Source organism: Oreochromis aureus, linkage group 16, assembly GCF_013358895.1.
Source record: "Oreochromis aureus strain Israel breed Guangdong linkage group 16, ZZ_aureus, whole genome shotgun sequence".
Lineage (NCBI taxonomy): Eukaryota > Metazoa > Chordata > Actinopteri > Cichliformes > Cichlidae > Oreochromis > Oreochromis aureus.
The window spans coordinates 3022303-3042148 of record NC_052957.1 but is presented as its reverse complement, the minus strand read 5'-3'; the positions used below and the strand labels follow the sequence as shown (position 1 = coordinate 3042148).

Here is a 19846-nt window from a genome sequence, read left to right as displayed (position 1 = left end):
GGGGGGTGTCTTTATTATTTGGAGAAGCTGCAAAACCTTTGAAAATAAAGTTAGAAGTTCAAAAATGTATCTCCTTCACGTTTTCCAAAGCAGTCCAACGGGCTGGAGTCCCATACTGGCCCCGAGCCTTATGTTTGACACCCCCGCTCAACAAACTTTTTGGTTATTACGCCCTCCCTTAACCCCTTAACACCTAGTGTATCATATCTGGTAAGTCTGTTTATGAGACTTCTTGATCACCAGCACATTTTAAGCAACACGTTTAAAAAATGCCGGATGTAGAAAATGCGATACAAATTAAAAGTCGTTTACGCAAATTTATATTTAATTAATTTTTAAAAAAGTCGGAGGGTTCAATAAACGCTGAATTTTCTGGTTAACTTTTTGACGGTTCAGACTTTAATGGGGTGATAAGCGTCAGATTTTGCGGCACTTCTACCTGTGTGCGACGCGTGGCCCCGCCCCTGTGCGTTCGCTTTGCGCCATTACGTCGCCGCGCTGCCGCTGCTGTGCTGCAGGGCAGACAGGCAGGCAGGCGAAGCAGCTGCGGAGACAGCGGGGAGTGCTGACAACAGCGCACAGGCTCGTGCTGGGAAACTCAGAAACGCAACATTTTCCTAATTTGCGGCTTTCATGTGCGGCTTTCTTCGCGCCTGAAACGTTCACTCTTTGTTTCGGTGCATGCGTGGGATTATTTTCTCATTCCGTGGTCTTGAAATGACTGCTGGTCCCCGCGTCTAGCCAATGGTTACCGCTGGGGGTCCTGTCCTGTGGATTATCCGTCGTCACCGAGCGAGTCGCATGGTCGAGCCCGGAGGAGGCCCCTCTCTGCTGGATGGATGTGCGTGAATCAGCGCGGAACTCCGAGCCACTGATGAGTGCTGTGATAAAGATGTCGCCTGGATTTTATCGGCAGCGGCTGGACTGATCTTGGATGTTCGGGCTCTGTCGCCCCCCCACCCCCCTGTATACACGGACCATTTCCTCACATAACAAAATTTGTATTCCTTAAAAACTGGACGCCCCTGGAGCAGTTTATGACGGTAAGAAAGACGCTCAGTCACAGCTTTTTCCCCCCTCTTGGAGCCAGCTGACGCGGGTTAGCTAGCTAGCTTAGCGCTGTCACTTTTATCCAAGTTGCTCCCGCACACACCAAATAGCCAGAATTGCGAAATAACAGCGGGAGAGCGCTGTTTCAAAAGGCACGTTTTGCAACTGCGCTTGTGTTTGTTCGGTGGAATCTCATAAAAAGCTCCAACACATCCACATTTTCTCCCACAGCCTTAATAGCCAGCGGTTGTGTAGCTTGCTAGCTGTTTCTTAGCCCATTCAATATCTCGCAGCTTACAAGCTGATCCAATGTGCGCAACATTAGTGAGCATTTAAAGGCTTATTTAATCAATGAAACTTTGTTAGCAGCCTCCCCGGATCCGTTTCATTTGTTAAGATAAACGGTTCGTTTATCTGCCAGTCACCGGGCAGCGCACAATAAGCCCTTTAATGAGCAGTTAGCGCTCTCTGGAACCAGCGCGGCGTCATTTAATGTTGTGGCTTTAAATATGGCACACACCTCTTATCGTGCGATAGGCACCAGTGAGCGCTTATTACACGGTTCCTGCGTCCCGTGTGTTGTTTGACGGGCTCCGTGGATTTATTTTAACATGTAGCTTGAACGGTGTGTAAGTGCATTCAGCGACCACAGAGCTGGTGGTGTGTTTTTGGTCAGTCGTTGCTAAATAATTGTTGGTGAAGCACCGTTTGTGTACATGTCACATTCCTGAAATGTCACGGGAGGGGGGCCTGCGTGGACGAGCTGCTGAAACACAGCCCGTGCATTCGTATTTATTCTTTAAAAAAAAAAAAAAAAAAAAAAATGTGAATAAAATGATGGAGACGGTGTGCTGATCGGTGAGGTTTTAATGTAATGGATGTAAGGGGGTTCGCTGGGATGAGGCGTCCTCCTTTTTTTTCGATGACGTAATCCCCCACCATCCGTGCCACATCTTTGGGTCGCAGTCGGTTCCTCTGCTGCCTGCTGCTCCCCAGTCTGCTACCGCTGCTGAGATCATATGGACCCTGCTCTGTGCTGTTTATCTGGCCGTGTCTCCTTCTCCCTTCGCTCCCTGACTAAACTGTGACATGACTTTAGAGTGATGTCCTCTGAATGGAAACCAGGAGCTGGGCTCAGTGTTCTCCAAAACAAACCCAGGCTTCCAACCTGCACGACATACTGTGCATGAACAGCAGAGTCATATAGCAGTTCATGAAACTGTCATTGCATTCAGTCTATTGTTTTGTGTTCCTGAAATTTCATATGATGGTCCTAAATGTACTGATTTGTGTCCATGTGCGAAAAAAAATGAATGTTTTCACTCTTTTAAAGAGTAATAAAGTGCATATTTGGAGGGTTTGGTGAGGGAGCCTCCTCTGCTCACACCAGAGACCACAACCAGAATCCCATAATTCAATTAAGTTATATTTGCACAGCGCCAAATCACAACAACAGTTACCTCAAGGTGCTTTATATTGTAAGTTAAAGACCCTACAGTAATACATACAGAGAAAAACCCACAATCAGACAACCCCCTATGAGCCAACACTTGGTGACAGTGGGAAGGAAAAACTCCCTTTTAACAGGAAGAAACCTCCAGCAGAGGCCATCTGCCACGACTGCTTGGTGGGGATGGGAGAGAGATGGGACAAAAGACAAGCTGTGGAAGAGAGCCATAGATTAATAATAACTAGAGAGGTGTATAAGCACGCAGTGAGTGAAGAAGGAATACTCAATGCATCATGGGAATCCCCCAGCAGCCTACGGCTATTGCAGCATAACTAAGGGAGGATGCAGGGTCACCTGGTCCAGCCCTAACTATATGCTTTAGCAAAAAGGAAAGTTTGAAGCCTAATCTTAAAAGTAGAGATAGTGTCTGTCTCCTGAATCCAAACTGGAAGCTGGTTCCACAGAAGAGGGGCCTGAAAACTGAAGGCTCTGCCTCCCATTCTACTTTTAAATACTCTAGGAACAACAAGTAGGCCTGCAGAGCGAGAGCGAAGTGCTCTAATAGGGTGATATGGTACTACAAGGTCATTAAGATAAGATGGGGCCTGATTATTTAAGACCTTGTATGTGAGGAGCAGAATTTTGAATTCAGTTCTGGATTTAACAGGAAGCCAATGAAGGGAAGCCAAAACAGGAGAAATCTGCTCTCTCTTTCTAGTCCCTGTCAGGACTCTTGCTGCAGCATTTTGGATTAACTGAAGGCTTTTCAGGGAGTTTTTAGGACTTCCTGATAATAATGAATTACAGTAGTCCAGCCTGGAAGTAATAAATGCATGAACTAGTTTTTCAGCATCACTCTGAGACAGGATATTTCTAATTTTAGAGATGATGCGCAAATGGAAGAAAGCAGTCTTACATATTTGTTTAATATGCACAAATATGGACAGATTTTCAATTGTTATTTGAAGTACTTTATTAATCATCCTTAGGAAGTCCATTGTTTGGTTTTGGAATTAAAGGTACGGAGTTATGCTTAGGCAAGAAAAACTACTCCTGAGGTTTAGGCTTTAGAAGTACTGAAATTACTGGATTAGGATTAGCTAATGGGTTAGGTTTTAGGTTTCTTTCTTAGTTGCCAGGGAAACAGGACCCTCTAAATAAGCCGGATGATACTAAACAGCAGCTGTAGATACAAAACATCCTTCCTATTGAAATACATGTCAAAGTCATGCTGACTGATTTTGGGGGAAAAAAGGAGAAGTCATGTCCATGAGCTCTTTTTTTTATTTATTGGGACTATTTCATTTTTAGATTTAAGGGCAGGCTGGCATACAACACATGACTTACACTTATTAGACACAGAACTGTTTCGACAAGAGCGTTTCTGTGTATTTCTTTCCCCTCCAAAAAAAGGTAACAGATTGCTGCCCAGAAATGTATGCGAGCTGCTGTTTGGTGTTGGTCTTGACCTGAATCCATGTGGGAATCCCTGGCTCAGGCTGCTGGTTTCTGGAGCTGAACTACTTATACTGGGAATTAGGCCTGTCATGCATCACATTTTTATTTGGGACAGTATTCCAGGCTGTTGATTGCGACCATATCATGTGTTAAGCCGTGGAAGCAAGGATTATTTGGCATTAGAGTCTGAAGGACTTGCTGGCTTGTGCAGTCATTAGTGCTGCAACTGATGCTGGTTTTGTTATGAAATGCAGGTAGCAAGATTTATTTTTAAATATGAAACATAAATATATGATACTGCTTTGAAAACAAGCCAAACCATGGTGGGGTTTGAGCTGAAGATGCGAGTGTCCATCCGTTTACCGGACAATCCATAATCATGAAGCAGAATCCCACCCCAACACTGGTGCACACAGTGGGAGTGGATGCTGTGCCGTGGCTGTGTTAGCATCTAAATACGACAAAGTACAGCAGAGCAAAGTTTGCTTCCATAAAATAAAAATGCACTCATCGTTTTTATTTTTATGCACATTATAAATTCATAAGCGGTGTTCTGAGGAGAATCCTGCTTTGACCCCGTCTGCTCTGCCCCAATCTGAAGAGGTTTAAGCAGTGGATAGACACAGTTGGTGGAGCTTAGATCGCCTGCGGCAACAGCCCTGCTTTACTTGAGCGCCACACCTGAACCCGCCATCCCTGCGGTGTACATTAGGAGGGGGTGTGTGTTTGCGAGGAGGAGAAAGACATAAGGGGCACAGGTGTGGCAAGGGTAATTGGGATAAACTGCACCTGCTAGCAGAGGGCAGGGGGCTCCCACGGGAGCACCGTTGGTGTCAGGAATGATCAGATCCCCAGGTAACCTGCTCAGATTTGTGAATGATTCAGTGAATGTGATGAGGAGGCAAACTGTATCTTATGCATTTATGGGTGCTACAGACTGGAAGACTTTGAAAAGACTTGGAGAAAACTTAAGCCTGAAGACGGTGTGTCAAAACTCAGAGGTTTAATCATAGATTATAAGACTGGAGATACTGCAGGGTCAATATTTGCAAGAGTACAACAAAAAATCCTCTCAGATTATTTCCCATCATCGTCCTGGTGGAAATTTACAAGATGTCGAACAATAAAGCAGAAACAGAACAAGCGTTTGGCCACAGCTGTGCGTGTGTGTGTGCGTGCATGCATGTGTGTGCACGCTCTATGGTTTGTTCTGCAAAAAAAACAAAGAAAAAGAGAAGACGCAGCAGAATGCGTGCACGATTCTGGCTGAGAGGACAGAGAGCGTGCCATCCTTCTGGCCGATGACAATATTTACGTGGCTAAACTTCATGATTTACATGAGCCAAGATGAAAAAAACAGATATTAAACATATGTTATGATTATCTTTAGAGTTTGCAAGGCATTTATTTTGCTCATAATTTTCTATTGTTCAATAGGACCTTAAATATCTGATGGTCTTTTTACTGCAGTGAGTGCATAAGCGTATCCATGTGAGCATAAAGCTGTTTAATTTCACTCGGGAGCTTTATTGTCAACAAAATTACAACTATGTCAACCTCCCATGCTGTGTGACAATCAAAACAAGCCAGTGATATGGATGAGGATCACAAAATACTTGTGCTGGTGATTGCCAGAGTAACCACCAGCACAAGTGTTGCACATAAGTCAGAAAAAAGTGACGCACGGAGGTCGGAAGTGCAGCAGATTTGCATCTATTTCAGCTTGATTAGTCCTCTCATTGTCAATTTATCATCACACCATTTCTGTAACTACAGGGAAGGTGCATAAAGATGTCAGCCCCTCGGTTAAACATAGGTCATAAACCAGCCCACCTAGCAGTTTGGCCAAAGGTCAGCTGCTGTCCTTGTTATGTGTACAGTAAGGGTTGGGCTGGGAGTGTTGGGGAAATGTGATTGTAAAGAGCCCAGAAAACTCAATTCATTGAGGACTTGATGCTGAGTTCTGCACTGTCATAAAGTCATGTCTGTTCAGGGGAACGTCTGACTTTATCTTTCCAGCATTTCTTCCATCCTTGCCTTCTCCTTTTGTCCTTTCCTTATTTTCTTCTGCTTCTCCCTCCTTCCCTCCTCCTCTCCTCGTCCGGCTGCCTAGCTCTTGTTAGTCTCAACGTTGGAAGGCACACCCTTCCTCTCAGCGTGGTGCTTCTCCACGCTGACAGCTTAGTGTTGCTGCTAACCGACAGTATTGGTAAGAAGATTGCTGGCTGGGTGCTGCAGGCAAGATACGTTATCATGCGTTAAAGATGCTAGCATTTGCAAGCCTCAGATAAGTAGGCTTGGAAGTGTTGCCAGAAACGCTGTGAAAAAGCCCGTCAGAAACTTTTTGTAAAACTCGAAACATTTTGAGTCCATTGTCATTTTTGCCCTCTTTATTTGATTGACACCAGCTTCCTGTGACCTTTTGCTCACAGCCCTGTTCATGTTTAACCAAGAGGACCGGCGACCTTTCATTATGACCCTTTGGACAACTCGCAGTCCTGTTTGCACACCTGAAATGGAAGTTTAACCATTGATCCACCGAGTTTGGCCATTTCACTTTGGAGTATCATGCCAGCTTTCTGCAGTTACCCGTACACCGTCAGCATTATCGCGCTGGACTGAACTTCCTTTAGTCTGTCAGACTGGCTGTGCACAAGCGAACCAGCAGCCATTCATTCACACAAATATCCAGCCAGATATCTCTCAGAAAGGCAGCTAGTTAGTGGTCTGTTGCTTGGGCGGATATGGCACGACTTTTTAGCGAAAACCGTCTCCCGAGCTCCAAACACAGCTGTGTTTATTTGGCGCGAGATACCACAGCTACAGGACGCCAGGATGAAGGTGCCTCGGCAGATCCAGACTTCCAAAATGGAAAGCGGATAGTGGCACATTTACAATGACACAGATTTTTGTTTTTGATATGTTGCGACGAATGAGTTATCAAATGGTGGATGAGTGTGACAGGCTTTTAGCCATCTTGTCTGAATATCAATGGAAAGTAAAGCGGGAGGTTGACATGCATGAGTTTTTCAAAATCTAAATCCCAGACTAAAAATAATAATTGTCTGCTTGTGAACAGCAGGACAAAAATAAAAACTGCCTTGTGGATTGGGTGTAGCTGTTCTTGCACTGAATATTATTTGCAAATGAATGCTGTATGTTATGACTGGATGGAGGTGTTGTAGCGGTTCTTCATGATATATTTTGTTGCCTATGTTTGATTTACTTTCTGAGAAATCTTCTTTGTGTCCAGCTTCGGTGTGCCTGAGTCACGCATAACTAATCAGGTGAAACTGCATATTATGATAATGGTGCTCTCACTTAGCAGGGGGTCATAATGGTTTGATTAGCTGAAGCAGCATGCTGTCCAGGCAAAGGGGAGGAGGATGCAGACCCCCTATTCCTTAGGCAAATGCAATTAATGCCTCGTAGAGCTGCATCGATTACTCCATTGCTTAGTTGAGGAGAATGAATTGAAAATTATGATGATTTTAATCATTAATTAAGCCATTTGAGTTGTTTAAAAGACATCCAGATATATTCTAAATGTAACACTTACTTATCCTGCATGCTAATGGACAAATAAAACAAGACGTCACCGATGGACACATTTATAAAGAATCAATTAGGTGATAAAATGATTGTTTGCAGAAATGCAGACGGGTTCATTTTTAGGGTTAAGTTCAATCAGAGCAATCGCTGATATTTGCTCTGTAACTGTCTTTGAACTGAGGTTGGCATGCAAAAAATAACCATCACAAATCAAACATTTACTTTTACAAAGGTGACATAAATGTTACCGTTATTCACAGCGTGTAAGGTTAAATGGCTTTCAGTTAAATTTTTTTGTTAGAGCAGTCTAAGCAAAGTCTAAGCTTTGTCTTTGTTGGATGATCTGGAAGCTTTAAGTGGCTGTCGTGCTGTATCATCACATCAAGCCAGCCTGGATCATCCACAGTCCTTTTTTTCCCAGCGGAGGCCCTAGGATGAGACTTCAAGGGATAAAGATCTCATGAAAAGCCTCTCTTCACTGCATCCCTAAACTGTTCTTGGCATTAGTTGACGGAGTAGAACGCAAATGCCCGATACAGCCTTTAATCTGCCAGCGCCCTAATTAAAAGTCTGTGTGATGACTGGTCTTGTCTAATACAAGAATAGTGCAGGTAATACTCTGTAAGTATGTGGTCTTCCTGCTTCTCGCTGCATCCTGCGTGGTCTACCCAGGCAGCATGCTCACTTATACCAAACGGAACTTTTCCCAGAAGTGAAAACGCATCTAAACCAAACTTATGGGGATCATTTGTAGCACAGTTTTTCAGGCTTTTTCCCAATTTTGTGTGTTATAATGGCTTTAGGAGAGGATCCCGATTTTAAAAAAGAAAAAGGCACTTGAGGATTTTGGACAGTAACGTGTTTGCATACAGGTAGGACTAGTTTTGGAATCATACCCGTTGTTATAGAGAACCACAGAATGAAAATATGGAAAAAAATAATGCGCTGGAAACACGAACTTTTCTGTCTTCTTACCGTCTTCAACGTGATTCACTGTGTTCTGACACCCACACTGCTGTAGACTTTGGAAACATTGTGACTCGAGGCGTCTATTGTAATTCAGCATCCTTTATTGGCACTATTATGAGTCATTTGTGTGTTCTAATAGGGCTGTGCAATTTAACAAAATTCATATTCAATTTAAATGATGATTTCTAACAATTATGAAAACAAAGATGATGAAAATAAAGCAATGACGGGGCTGCCTTGCTCTGACAGTACAGCTGCTCTCATTTAGTCTGGTGTTATAAACCCAGCTCACCTCTTTCCTTTGCAACGTTTGACCCTCTCTGAAAGACAAGACTGACTCCCTGAAAGGCTGAGGCCAATTTAAATCAGCCTGAGAGGCGACGACTTTGGGCAACAAGACGGATCAAACTAGTCCAACGGCTTGGAAACTGTTTCACAGTGAGCCCAATGAGAGGGTGAGATTATATCTGTGAGACAGAATTACTTGGATACATTAAAATCTTAGTACAGCCACTGATCACTTGAGATGGGTGCATGCATAAACAGAGAAATGACAGTTTGATAGGTGTGGAGGCAGAAAGGAAACAGGGTGACTTCCTGGCATGAGTGGGCGTGTCTAATGTGTGAATCAATGGATGTTTGTTCTTATTGGTTACATTCATGAGTTTATCAATACCGGTAAACTTATAGCTCTCAAATACCAGGAACTTCCTGTGATCCTTTCCATAAATAAACCTAAAAAATGAACTGAACTCCTAGAATAGTCCAAGAATTACCGGGGAGATACTCATCTAACGCAGGTATCGGGTGTCTAGAACCAGTTGTAGACGATTGTGCTCGTTATTTATTTACCTGTCTACCTCTCTGTAGTCTTCTTGTTCAGACTGCTGTGGTTCAAATTATCGGGAGTGTTGGCAAACTTTGTAAAACCAGTTGGAAAATGCGATGTTAATCGTACTTATGAGTAATAACTCCGCGATGCCCTCAATCTGCTGCGTTTTGGGAATGTCTTTGTAAAACGACTGCTGCACCAGTGAGATAATCATATCTGACGTTTTGGGGAAGTTGTCTGTTGAATTTGGAGAGCGTTCTGGAGCGAGCAGAAGAAATGTAATTCAAGTTTGCCCTGGCAAAATAAAGTTTTATACCAGTGTATGAGTATAACTGCTACATCCTAACATTATTATCATGTTTTTATTCCTGAACATTTTTACCTAACAACAAGAGGGGAAAAAAGGACTCCTCTTCAGTGCTGCCCCACCCCCGTGTTTACTATCCTCAGGTATGTGAGTACAGCTGACTCCCTGCTCCTTACTCCCTGTGCTTGTTCAGGCTTGTTTTCCTTCACTATCCTCCATCCCACATCCATTTAACCCAGCAGCAGGTAGACACGTGTGCGCTGACACATACAAGCCAATGAACATTTGAGTTATAGATCGATTGCCACGTGCCCATTTTAACCTGCCACCTGTGCAACCTGAGCTTGGTGTGTGTGTGTCACCTTCAGATCCTCAGGTCTGCCTTTGAAACAGCTGCTTAAAGAGCCTTGAATACCTCGGGGGGTCAGAGGACACGGTTGCTTAAGAACAGTGGGTCAGAGCCAAAAATGGATTGCTCTTCTTCTTCTGCTGTGCCCTCGATGTGAGAACTGCATTGAAGGGCTTCTGTGTTTTTATACTTCATCTGTAGACAAAGGGAATTTTGACGTGACTGAGTTGCAAAATCCCAAATTTAGCCCGTTTGTAATGTTTATCCTGAATATAATGGTTTGAGTTATTTTAAAAAGTAATGAGAACAGGTCATAGGAGATATTCAGCCTACCTTAGTGACAGTAAGAGTCGTGTTATTTTGGTGACATAGCTAACCTCATCTCCAAACTTTCAGTCTTATGCCATCTTTTGCAGACATGCAGCGTTATTTTTGTGCTGCACTTGACGGGCTTATTTCTGGAACGTCAACGGTTTACATGGTAAAACCTGGTTTTATCCGCTGCTTGTTGTTGTTGGAGGTTTGTTGAGGAAGCCCGGAGTGATTCCATATCCAACCTAAACACTCACTAAAAGAGGAGTTTGAAAACATGGGACATTACCGTTTTTCACTTCGTGCTACTTATTTCCTCACGTCAGGCCTGTTTTCTGTCAAAAAAATCCTCGTTGGTCTTGAATCATATTCCACAGGACCAGCTTGTCCAAGACAAAGCTGTTTGTAAATTCTCTCTCCATAATTTGGTCGGTTTTAGCCAGCAGGTGGCTTGTGCCAAATGTAAATTTATAAATTTGTGCTGTGAAAATGTTTTCACTGTGCATGAGTCGATGCAGGGATGACAGCGATGGGGGATGTCAACATGCTTAAGTTGCCACGCCCCTTTGTTTATTTCTGGGCCTCTGCAGCCTTTCTCAGCTGAACTCAAAGCCCGAGGATAGAAATGGTCCCTTCAAAGAGCTGACTTTGTCACAAAGTAACAAAAAAACAATAAACCCTAACCCCGATTATAGCTGACATACACTAAGTACATACATCAAAAGTATTTACTCGTATGCCTTCACGCACACATGAACTCGAGTGTCATCCCATTCTTAATCCATAGGGTTTAATATGATATCGGCTATAACAGCTTCAACTCTTCTAGGAAGGTTTGCCACAAGGTTTAGGAGTGTTTACGGGACTTTTGGCCATTCTCCCCGAAGAACATTTGTGAGGTCACACCTTGATGTTGGACAAAAAGGCCTGGATCAACATCTCAATTCATCCCAAAGATGTTCTGTCAGGCTGAGGTCAGGACTTTGTGCAGGCCAGTCAAGTTCTTCCACACCAAACTTGCTCATCCTTGTCTTTCAGGACCGTGCTTTGTGCACTGCACCTAAGGGGCCGAGCCCCACTCCTGAAAAACACCATAAATCCCTCCTCCAAACTTTACACTTAGCACAGTGCAGTCAGGCAAGTACCGTTCTCCTGGCAACCACCAATCCCAGACTCGTCCATCAGATTGCCAGACGGAGAAGCGTGATTGGTTGCTCCAGAGAACACGCCTTTACTGCTGTAGAATCCAGTGGCTGCATCTTTACTGTATATGACACGTTGCATTGTGCTCGGTGATGTAAAGCTTGTGTGCAGCTGGTCGCCATGGAAACCCATTCCACGAACACATCTCTGCACTGTTCCTGACTCTGCAGAAAGTCGGTAACCTCTATGCGGCTCAGCATCCGCTGACCCCGGTCTGAGATTTTATGTGGCCTACCACTTCACGGCTCAGTTACCATTGTTCCCACTCACGTTCACATTGTTATAATACCACTAACACCTGATTGAGGAATATTTTATACATAATTTCAACAATTCAAGCCTACGAGACAAAGGCAGCCTCTGGCCATCCACAATCCTTTGTCTGCTTTGAAGTCTTCCAGCCTGATTTCATTGACCTAATGCTGTCTTTCTGTCATTTTGGCTTGAGCAGAGCTAAACTGTTTTAGGGAGGGCTGAAAGCACACCGCAGTAAAGTAAAATGATGTTATTGGTTCGAAAAATGAGGCACAAGCTTTTTAAAAGTAAATGTTTTCTCCCAGTTTTCTTGTATTCAGGATCATAATTTAAATTTGATAAATCGCCTCCTTATAGATACTTTGCAAAGAGCTAATAAAAGGCTAAAATTGTCAGATTATTACCAGTTTGGAAAGTACAGCTCCCCATATTTTATTTTATTTTATTTATTTAGTTATTTACATGGACTCTGTGAAAACAAATTGAGGCTATAGCGAGCGATTTGTATTTAATCCTAATTGTTTGCATTGGCGCAATTCTGTGCAACTGCCAAACAAGGCAACAGGTCAACACTCGTCAGCGGAGAGTTTGAAGGGCTGCTGAGTCAGCCTCGCGCTTTACATAAAGGCTGCTGAGTGTACGCGGCTCTGTGCGGCTTCATTTCAACAAAAGAAACTCTCGTGTCTGCGACTGTCGAATGATGTTACTGTGAGCCGCTTTAGGCAAAAGCACGTGCCGTATGTATGCAATTTATTGACTACATCGCGCTCGTCACTTGTTAGCAGTGTTTTGAGTCAGCGTCGTCCTGCTAAAAGAGACCAATGTAACTGTGGTCAAACACTGTTGTTTAAACCCGCCTCAGAATACCATTAAACTCAGATGTTGTTGAAATTTGGACCTATATCAGTTAAATTTTGTGTGTGTGTGTGTGTGTGTGTGTGTGGAGAAAGCTAAGCAAAATGGACAGCCATAGCCTGAGAGAAAACTGTGTGTGTCAGATTTGAGAATGAGAGGATAGAGAGAACATGAGAACAAGAGTGTGTGAGAGAGAGAAGGCAGCCTCGCTGCTATTTTCTGGGGCAGGCCATCAGGCGGGGAGGCAGCAGGGAGGGATAATAACAGAAGCTGTTACATTCTTGTGGTTTCTCTGATTTCAGCGTGAGGCAGGGGGCTGGCTCCGGCTGACTCATGGCCACTCTGCCCGCTCTTTCTCTTTCGGCCTCTCTGCCAGCATGGGAGCCTCTAGCGAGAGGACAATACATGACATTTCGTCACTTTAATCTCAGACATGTTAATTACAGGACCATAAATCTGAGCTTTTTTTTTTTTTTTTTTTTTTGCAACTCCCTCGAGCAGAAACCTACCGACTGATTAAAACTGGCTAAGCTTCCACTTCCACGGTGAGCGGTGGCAGTAATTTCTCTTTATAGTTTGGTTGTTCAGGCTTGTTGCTTGGGCTGATTAAAAGCTGATTTTTAGTGGCTGCAGCCGAGGACAGGCCTCTTATTTAGATATTATGTGTCCTAGGATATGACTGTTCATGTTTCAGTACAATACCACTGTATTGATCTTTAGAGGAGCTGGTAAATTGTTATATGTCCCCTTTATTGATCAACAGCAATCCATAGACACTGAGCTGTGTGCGCTTGTTGGACGTGAGTCTGAATCTTAGAGCTGAGGCTTTATTGAACAAGCTAGAAAAACAATACCGCAGTCATGTGTTCGTATTAAAGCATGAGCCAGTCCTTCTACATATTTAAAAAAAACAAAAAACAGATGTGCATCCTTTTTGGGACATTACATTTCAGTCGATAAGACCTTAAATCATTAGCGTCCTTTAAAAAACCATCAGAAATGATATGATGCCTTTTTGAAGTCATGTGTTTTTAGATGTTTGGTCGCTTTCAGAACCATTTTTTGGCATTTCTCTTATGTGCAACAGCTTCACTCTGAAGTTGAAGCTCATTTTTTGGATCCAACATCTAAGTGTCGGGTTGCACTCATCTCTTTTTGTGAAATCAAATAAATGCGGGGCAGGTTAAATCGAGCGCTCTTTTACCCTTTTTCGTACGTCAGGCGTGCATCACAACACTCGGATCAGTGACACGGCTGCAGCTTTATTGTCGCACAGTATTCCACATCAAACCTGAGCGAGTGCCGTCTGAAGGCTGTCCCTACTGCGTCGGGAAATTTACAGTTCACTGGTTTGAGTGATGCTAGCAGAAATAAAACTTAAGGGAAAAAAATAAGCTTGCTGCTTGCAGATTTGGATCAGCTGTTTGAGTTTAGCACATAAGCATGCGTCACATTTTTTTCTGCAAAGCACATTGTGGCCTGAAAGGCGGCTCATCCACACAAAAATTCAAACTAAAGTACCTGAGGAGATGCAAAAAAAAGGCAACAAATTGCTGTCTCAGTATTTTTTCACCAGCAGCTAACCTTATTTTTTAAAGCGTGGCAACATTTTACAGGCTCTGAGGTGACTGTCAGGTAGGCCCACGCTTTCCTGTTTTGGCCCTGTTTACCAACCGCAATGTGTTCCACCCACCTCCATCTCTTCATCTTCACCTCTTCATACAAGCCGTGGTGGAGAGACATCCCCTAACACCTCTCCCACACACATGCTTCGTGTTATTTAAGCTATATAATACATTCAAACAAGCTGTTTAATCATCAACACTGCTTTTGAATCATATCTTCCGCTCGAATTGCCCGTATCGCAGCAGAGCCTTTGGCTGTTTTTCAGGGGATCTAAATAGTTAGGGGAGATTATAAAGAACTTCAAAGGCCACTTATATTTAAATTTTCTTTAAGGTTTTGTGTCTTCAGCGCTTACCGTACGACTAGCCACAGCCCGGCCTGTTGTCACCTGTCTTCACATCGAGTTTGAAAGCCTAAACCACAGCACTCGAAGGACAAAACCATTCTCATGTAAATGTAACGTAGCATGCAGAGGACATCCTGAATTTGTGCACGTGGATTTATACACACAGCAGAAACCACGAACAGAAGCTCAAGCTAAAGGTGTTTAGCTCAGAAGTGCACGTATGTGATAAAAAAAAAACCTCAGACGTTTTAGGCTACGTCCACACGTACCCGGGTATTTTTGAAAACGCAGATTTTTCTATGCGTTTGCACCTTTCGTCCACACGTAAGCGGCGTTTTTGGTCACTGAAAACGGAGATTTCTAAAAACGCCTGCCAGGGTGGATATTTTCGAAAACTCCGTTTTTGCATTTACGTCTGGACGAGGAAAACGGAGAAAACGCAGCGTCAAAGGTGTGCGCCTTTTTTGACGTCACACTGTGCGCCACGTTATTGTTTCGGTGAAATGAATTTCTACAATACTGTTTAAGAGTGTGTTTAAATGCTTCCATATACACACACAGTTACTGTCCCTCCACACATACCACTCGGTTCTGCTTCTATGCCCCATATTTGTTTACTATTTCCTACCGAGGCTTCTAGACTTCTGATTGGCCAACATTTCTACACGGTTAGGAATATATCGCCACCTGTTGCTTTGGCATGTTCCTAGCAGCGTTTTCCTTCATGTCTGCGTTTACGTGTGGACGGGATTATTTTTTAAAACGAAAACGGAAAATCTCCGTTTTCAAAAATACCCGCGTACGTGTGGACGTAGCCTTAAAGACTGCGTGGAAGACTTTGCATGCATGTCCCTCTGTTTCAAACTGTTGGCCATCACTGCAACAAAGAGGCGAGAGTGGAAGTGTTTCACTTAGGATATTTACCTAATGTTTGTGCCCTTGTTTGATTTAAGCCTGTGTCTGCAGAGAAGCATACACAGTAGATGCACAACAGTAGTTGGTGCTGAGGACTGGGGCTGCACTCATCTTTCTTTGTAAATTCCAGCGAATGCAGAAGGGGCTAAATGAAGCACTGTTTAACCCGAGTTCGTGAAACCTGGTTTGAGGTTGTTGCACATTAGGCCAGGCCACAGCTGAGTGACACAAGGCATGCACATCTGCACTCACTTCCCAATTTCAAGATTTTTCACTCCCTTTGGTGCCATCACTGCGTCGTGACGTGAGAGTGACAGGCGAGATGGCAGAGTGTAGTTTGGAGCATTTGACTGGTGTCCTCAAAAAATAAAGTGTATTATTTATGTTATTTACATTATTTATATGTGCATGTTTAATTTCAGTTTGCTCTCTGTTTCACTGTGCGACTCTGCTGTGCTCCACAGAGCATGCACATCATCAGGGTGGGCTCAGTATCAGCAGAGCCCCCATCGTAGCGCTTGTTTTTACAGTGTTGGCATGACCTAATGGTGTGGCTGGATTTTCTGCTTCTCACCTTTGTGTTTGTAAATGAAATGCATGCTGGGGGGTTAGGCCTGTATGTTTGGGTTTGAGATGCTGGCGCTTTAGTGCAAGAATCAGCCGTTCTGAAGGTTTTGCATTAAAGCAACAGGTGTTTTTGTTTTTAATGCGGTGTGCTTGGGAATGAGGAGAAAAAGGAGTGGTTGTATGGATGCACATATATGGAGGTACGTTTACGCTTCCTGGCTTGTTTTGCATTAATACCCATTTTGGCTGTTTATGTACTGATGCTGATGTTTGTATGTTTGCTGCATTTGCATAATTTGGCGTGGTGAGAATCCTCTAGGTCCATGTTTGCATAAATTTTTAGGGCCTTTTGTCTCTCTTTTGTAATAGGACCTTAATAACTCATTAACTGTGGGGGGAAAATGATCCTGCACACTGATAATATGATAATATGGTCACATGTCAGTAAAACTGCCGTAATAGTTGCAGAAACGTCCAGGGAAGAGAGAGCTGTGTTGCATCTAAAGGCTGTGCTCATCGCAAAAAGCCTTTTCCTCGTCCTGTTTTCTGAGCTGCCTTTGTGTCATTTTGAATGTCAGCCGCTGTTTAATTAAGTTCTCAGCAAGGAGCAACAATAAAACATGCGCATCTTCTTGGAAAAAAGGCTCGAGTAGTGTAAGGGGACACCTCTAATAAAGAGATGGTTTGAACTTTGATGAGATGAGTAGTGATTGGTTTGGTGTTTGAGTGTTTTGACCTCAGCAGCTACAGCTTCTGAGAATAGGAGTACAGGCTCGTCCTGAGGGTGAAGGGGAGTAAGTGAATCATGTCATTTTCCTGACTGTCACATGCCGTCCCGTCTGAGAGACTGACATATTATGTTAGTTCCTAGCTGACAAAGAAAAAACCCGTGCCTCAGGCTGACTCCTCACATCTGCGTTTTCATTTAAAAAGTGGTATTTGAAAACAAAACTATCACCACCTACACCAGCGGTCCCCAACCCCCGGGCCTCGGACCGGTACCGGTCCGTGAGTCGTTTGGTACCGGGCCGCGAGAGTTGAGGCTCAGGTGTGAAATGTATGGTTTTCAGGGTTTTTATCGGTTTTCAACGTTATTTTGTTATCGTTTTTATCGTTAACTCGGTTTTCCTGGGTCTTTTCACGTGTGTTATGAATAAATCTTCTTTTTTTCGGTACCGGCACTAGTTTTATTTTGTTGTATTCATCCGCGACACCTCATTGCCGGTCCGTGAAAATATTGTCGGGCATAAACCGGTCCGTGGCGCAAAAAAGGTTGGGGACCGCTGACCTACACGACCATTCTAGGATTAATCCCAGCTCTGTAATTGCTCTGCAAAGCTTTGCAGACCCACATGTATGTGTTTTGGCTATCTGCTGTTACCGAGGGTCAGAAAAATGTGGAGCGACCGGTAATATGGGCGACTCTTGTTCATGTTGTTTATGTTAGCTCTGCACGTGCTGCAGTCACCATAGACCAACAATTAGTTTGTTTTTAACAGATTTGACTGAACTGCAGCCATTTTTTAGTTTTATGCTGGCCTTCTTGTTAACTTCTACAGGAACATGTTTGTTTGTTTGTTTGTTTTTTAACTCTTTCAAGTCCATCATAGGCTTTATATTTTAGCATGGATCTATCTTTATATTTTTACATGCTGTAGTGCCATATCTGGGAGCATTTTAAGTTGCTATACATCAATACAACCGTTATATCCCAAATTTTAACAATACGCCTACATAAAGTCCATAGTAACTACATAGATTGCAAAAAAGTGCAGTAAACTACAAAAAATTGAAAATCGTTTTAATTTTTTTACACTTATTCCTAGTTACAGAATGTTCAGAGGTATAACCCTTAAAATTCTAAATGCAAAAAAGTTGCCCAAAATAGTTTCCAACCACAGGAAATTTATTTTGAGTGTCTTCATAGTTTCATTTTTGAGATACACCAATTTTTAGAAACTGCAGGAAAAACAAAAATAAATATTATTATACACAATTTGCAAAAAACAGCATGTTCATTAAAATAAAACAAAATTAACTATTTCCAACAGTGAAATTAAGCCTCCCAGAAACTACACAGAAAGGCATAAAGTCAAACGTGACTTTTAAAAACACCAGTAAACCTTTGAAAGGTCAAGTTTTTGCAGGTAATGGCAGACATGCGATAGTTCGCGCTGACGTAGGAAGTGCTATAAACAGCTGATCGAATTGGAGAAGCGTGTTTCTGGATGTTTTTGTTGTTGCCAGCGGTTTTTACGCGATTTTTGCAAAGCCAAATGTGGAAGGAAACTGCGACCTGGGACAAGTTGAATGCATGATATGTAAGTGCAACTCCTCTGGTTTTATGTGCAAAAGAAATTATTGCGCTAGCTTATGTGGTTGCAATTCTACCGGGATTTTAAAAAAGTTACACAAATTGGAGCGTGCCTGCTCCGATGGGCTTAGAAGGATTTGAATATTTACAAAAAAAAGATTTTACCTGCCTCCAAAGGAATATCTTGGAATATGTTTTTACTTTCATGACTTACTTTGAGGCAGTTTCCACTTTAATGATTCAAAGATCTGAAATTCTGCCTGCCCACTAATAGCTTCACACTACAGTATTTTGTGTTTTTGGTCACATGGTCAGAGCATCAGAGCGCTTAATGCTGCATATTTCTGTTCATGTTTTGAATGTATGCATGTTGTTGGAATTTGAGCTGAAGTTGTCACGTGAAGATATTTTAAGATTCAGCACAAGCAAATATGTTTAGACGTGTGTTGCTGTTCAGTTTAATTTTTATCTTGTAAAAACATCAAACATGGTTAGAATTTGGCAGCAGTTTGGTGATGAGGCCACAGACACACACGGTTCAGATAATCTCAAACTGCTTATACATAAAGAGCCTGCTCCTGTCTACTGTAGTGTGTTTGGCTTCTAACGGGGTTTCAGCACCTTAATGAAGAGAGGCTGATTAACTTACAGCTTATTGATCCCACAGACTGTTAAACACACACTCGCTTACAGTACCAGACTCAGGGAACGGGGTTCAGCTTGGCACAGAGACACGGTGAATCTCAGCGGTAGTTTTACTGATATCGACATTAGATGCTTGTAGTTTGCTTATTTACTCATTTATTAATATTTCAATGCTTTTGGGTGAGGACTGCGGGTCTGTTTTACCTTATTTTACACTTTGTTATTTTTGGCTGTCTTACAAAAACACCTAATTCAAGCGTAAGTAAATTAAGGCCCAATTTTAAAAAATTATTAAACTATTTAGTCAGTGACCTATTGATTAATCTCCTTTTCATGGCTAAAACCTGTTTGGTGGGCACCAGCATATATTATATTAAAATAAAACCTGCTTATTTTTTATTGGTTTATTTATTTTTTTTTTAAATTAATCATTTGCACAGAAATGGTTTAAATCCATGTTTAACAATTATTTTAATAGTGTAGTTCAGATAAATCCTCTACTGTGTTTGAAAATAAAGTCTTTTTAAAATTAACTTCAGATGAAGTTACAATTTTGAAACAATTTTACCCTTTTTAACTGTTAAATGCACGATATGGAGGTGTGTTGAGCTGTGTTTGCCACTTAAATGGAGACATTTAACATTAAATGCAATCACTGGGATCTTTCGAAGGATAGTGTGAAGTGCTGCATTGTCACTGAGCTAATCTATCTGCCTTGCAGCAGGAGGGCGTGGGCTTGCTATAGAACACCTGGCCTCTCTGCTGGTGGGGCAGGAATGTGCAGGGTTGGGGTGGACGCGGGTGGAAATTTGCAGAGTGTTCAGAAACCGACCCCGGTTAC

General features: G+C 42.7%; 1 protein-coding gene across 1 annotated transcript in view; it reads left to right on the top strand.

The window, feature by feature from the left end:
• The first annotated feature begins 508 nt into the window (after nucleotides 1-508).
• ptpn4a (protein tyrosine phosphatase non-receptor type 4a) overlaps nucleotides 509-19846 on the top strand; it is a 73528-nt gene continuing 54190 nt past the window's right edge. Inside the window, exon 1 of the mRNA XM_031749559.2 lies at nucleotides 509-1043. The gene's annotated coding sequence lies outside the window, so the exon portion shown is untranslated. The remainder of the gene's footprint in view (nucleotides 1044-19846) is intronic.